We start from the raw sequence: 4085 nt of genomic DNA, 5'->3' as shown, positions 1-4085 counted from the left end.
GAATAGCAGCCATGAGTTTGTATGTCAAACTCCCCAGTGCACTGTGAGTTATCAGAAGCAGGACTCATGCCTGGATTGTTTGGGATCTCTAGAACCTAGTACAGGGCCTGGCAACCAGCAGGGCCTTCATAAGTAATTTTTGAATAACCCAAAATTATCCAAGATTTGGTCAGGGATAAGGGCAGAGCATGGGTGGAGGAGGAGGAGGAACCTGTAGAGGAAAGAACAAGTAGCAAGCCTCCTGCTTTTCCCATGACTCAGAAAAAGAGTCCAGTGTCTGTTCAGGACCAGAGCCCTGGGCACCCTCCTGCCAGGGCCCTGTGGCCACACAGAAATGGCGCCTGCAGGGAAGCCAGCACCCGCAAATCTGAATCTGGCTCTGGGGCAGGGTCCCATCTAAGGACATGGGTTTTTATGTGGCAAAGTCAAATGCTCAATCGTTCAGCTGAGCTGAGCTGAAAGAACAGAGCCTTGGGCTCTTAGGCCGCAGCTGCCACCTCTGGAGTCAAGTTTCCAGCAGGTGCCAGGCCTTGGGCCTTCCAGGGCTTTCCCTGAATGTGCCCAGCACCACCCAATCCAGGCGAGGTCGCCTGGGACCTGGAGAGGCTCCCAGCACCCCCTCCTTGGGCCAGAGGATACCAGGTAACTCACGGCAGCCCTGAATAGGTCTTCTTGGAGGCATGTATGGATTCCCTTTTTTTCTTTAAGTTTTTATGTAGTTCATTGTCATCAAGATTCTGGATATCCTTCAGCCGGCTCCAAACTTTCAGGCCAAATGTCCCTGTGATTTAATCAGACCCAACTCAGTAACAATGACTGGCCTAGCCCCCCCACTCCAAACCTCTGCCCCTCACCCTCCACCCTCGAGTCAGTCAGCAATCTCTTACGCCTGTCCCACACTTCATGATGCCCACCATATGTCAGGCATGATGCTGGCTACTCAACAAATATCTGAAGGAATCAGACACTAGCCCTAGTGTATACTTGGAGCTCGGGCCTATGGCATCCTGCCCCACGTGTAGGAGAGAGTACTACGGCAAGGACTGAGTGAGCCTCATTTGGGTTTGAAATAGCTCATGTATGAAATGGCAATGATACAAAATGATCAGGTGTACCAGACATGGGGCTGGGGAGGAACAGGCCTGGAGTAGAAAGCAGGTAGTGAGCACAGAGAAACATGAGTCCTACTACTTCTGGGCAGGGGCAGGGTATAGTCGTAAGCCATTACCCTACTGCAGAATTGTTTTTATTTTTTTAAAATATATTTTATTGATTTTTTGCAGAGAGGAAGGGAGAGGGATAGAGAGCTAGAAACATCAATGGGAGAGAAACATCCATCAGCTGCCTCCTGCACACCCCGCACTGGGGATGTGCTCGCAACCAAGGTACATGCCCCTGACCAGAATCGAACCCGGTACCCCTGAGTCCGCAGGACGACGCTCCATCCGCTGAGCCAAACCGGTCAGGGCTGCAGAATTATTTTTAATTAAGAAAAACAAAACAGGTATGTTACAAAACCATATTTCTATAAAACTATTGGAGAGCTGTAGAAGCAAAGAAAATAGATGAACTAAATTTACAGAAAGGAAAATGTCTTTCCAAGAAGAACTGAAATCAGGAGCTGCTTTCTTTTCTGGGAACATTTTCTGAATCTGGACACAGGATAGGGTGAGAATCAGGATCAGCTTAGCAGAAGGAAGCTACAGGAAGGAAGAGAAACCAACAGAGCCTCTGACACCATTCTGGCTGGCATGATGGATTAAGTTCAGGGGAGTTCCAAATGCATAGTTCTTTTTCCCACCAGACATTTACTTAGTACTGGGGGAGTTGAGGGTCTAGGGTTAGGCTAGAAAGTCAGAGTGAGATCATTGGGAGACAGTGTCCCACTGGAGGAAGAAACCTATAACAAACACAACAGACTTCACCCCAGAGACAACTGAAGACAGAGGTAAGGTCAGTCTACCTAAAGATGCAGTTCAGTCCCAACCCAGCTCAGTTCCTGATTGCACTGAGATGAGCAGCCCTATACACAGAAAAGAGCAAATGTAATGGAGGAAAATCATTATCAACTTTACTCTCTACGGTCCTTTATACAAAGTTCAGAAAAGTTTTATTTTGAAGTATTTCTGTTTTGGGGTTTTTTAATGCCTATGACATGTGAAAAGATAGGAAAATGTAACCAATAATCAAAAGAAGAAATAGGCATTAGAATCAGACCCACAGATAATTTAGACACTGGAGTTAGCAGATAATCACTTTAAAATAACTATTATAAATAATGTTAAAAAGAATAAAGGAAGATATAACAAAAATGGAGGAAGAAAGGGGAGAGAATTTCAACAGTGAATTGGAATCTATAGAAAAGGACCAAATTGGTATTCTAGAACTAAAAAATATAAAAATACAAGAATTAATCAGATAGATTTAATAGCAGACTGCATATAGGAGACAGAATTAATAAACTGGAAGGCAGGTCCATAGAAAAGATCCAAACTGGAGTGGAGAGATTGAAGAAAAACTGAGGATGAAAGTTTTGGTGGAGAGCCACAGACATGGTGGCCATAGGGTCAGAGTATGTGCCTTGGATGGATGGGTATAGAGTTAAAACTAATGGGAAAGCTGATAAGCACGCCTGCAGGTCTGATATGTGCATTTATAAGTGTGCACGAAGCCAAACAAAAGAAATTCAAAGAGCCGCTAATGAGACCAGAGAAGCTCCCCATATATACTTCACCGCCTCTCCCGTCTAAATATGCTGAAGAGCAGCCTGGAAATTTACAAATGGGCTTTGCCTCCATCCGCAGTACAACTGGTTGTTATATTGGCCGGTGCAAGGATGTTTATGTCTTTGTGAAATATGGATAATGGAGACAGTTCAATTTGGAAAAGATGCATATGTTTATCTGAAGATTCCACCATGAGATTTTCTTCTGGAAATTGCAGTGATTACAGTTTCAGGATTGGTAGGCTTGGTTTCATCAAGAAAAGATTCTAGATTTAAGAAAACAGCTTATCCACCAGGACTGGCCACTTAAGTAACAGCTGTTTGTTACCCAGTTCAGTCTGTAATAATTGCAAAGGTAACCTGGAAAAGGGCATATGGTATGAGCCAGCAAATTTATGAAGCAGTTAAATCATTGTACACACAAAAACAACAAAAAAGTCACTTCCTGAATCTAAAGGAAAAAGTCACTTCCTGACTCTAAAGGAAAAACTAAGCTGGGAAGTTATACTGAAATAGAAATACCTGTGAAAATAGCTCACGACCTGAAATACTCAATGGCTTTGTCAACAGAACTCAGATCTGAAACGAACACCAAATCAGAGTCCACCTCAGGTGCTACACAGTTTATGCCTGACCCCAAGCTCATGGATCACAGGCAGTCCCATCCAGAAGATGTAGCTATGTACAGCACTAGAAGCTGAAATAGTGTACATAGAGAACTACAAGATGTGTGAAATTTCAAATAATAATGGGGGGGGATCATGTCATGGGTATTTATGACACATACAGCATAACTTAAAGCAAATGTATCCCTTACATCTTCTAATGTATAGTTTGACCAATCACATAAGTGATTAAAACACAAACAGCAAATACAATCCAAACAAAATTAAATGATTGGTGAAGAGACAGAGGTAGTAGTATTAGGATGCATTTGATGACTTAAGGGTGTTTATAAACAAAAATATAAAGTAAATATATGTATGTGTATATCTCAATGCTTGTACACACATATACTTGCTTTAGCTTTTTCTAATTAATATCAGCTAAATTAGAATGGTTTGTGAAAGGATATGTTCCCTGTCCTCTTTTTTCATTTCCCAGAGCTGTAATAAAATATGCATATTTTATGACAAAGAAGAAAAAATGGAAAGAACAGAGCATGTGCGACACGTCAAATGTCAAATGTTCTAATATACACATAATTGGAACCACACAATGAGAGGAGAAAGAGAATGGACAAAAGAAATATGAAGAGATAATGTCTGAGGATTTTTCAAAATGAATGAGACTCCAGACTGAAAAAGATCAGCGAACTCCAAGGAGGATAAATGCAAATCAAATCACAATTTGGCACATC

The 4085-nt window shown here is 42.3% G+C and overlaps 1 pseudogene; it reads left to right on the top strand.

The window, feature by feature from the left end:
• Nucleotides 1–2610: 2610 nt before the first annotated feature.
• Nucleotides 2611–3476, top strand: LOC102760174 (annotated as a pseudogene).
• Nucleotides 3477–4085: the final 609 nt, after the last annotated feature.

Source organism: Myotis davidii, unplaced genomic scaffold (assembly GCF_000327345.1).
Source record: "Myotis davidii unplaced genomic scaffold, ASM32734v1 scaffold562, whole genome shotgun sequence".
Taxonomy (NCBI): Eukaryota; Metazoa; Chordata; class Mammalia; order Chiroptera; family Vespertilionidae; genus Myotis; species Myotis davidii.
Note: the sequence above shows the minus strand (reverse complement) of the source record. Positions and strands in the feature narration are given on the sequence as shown.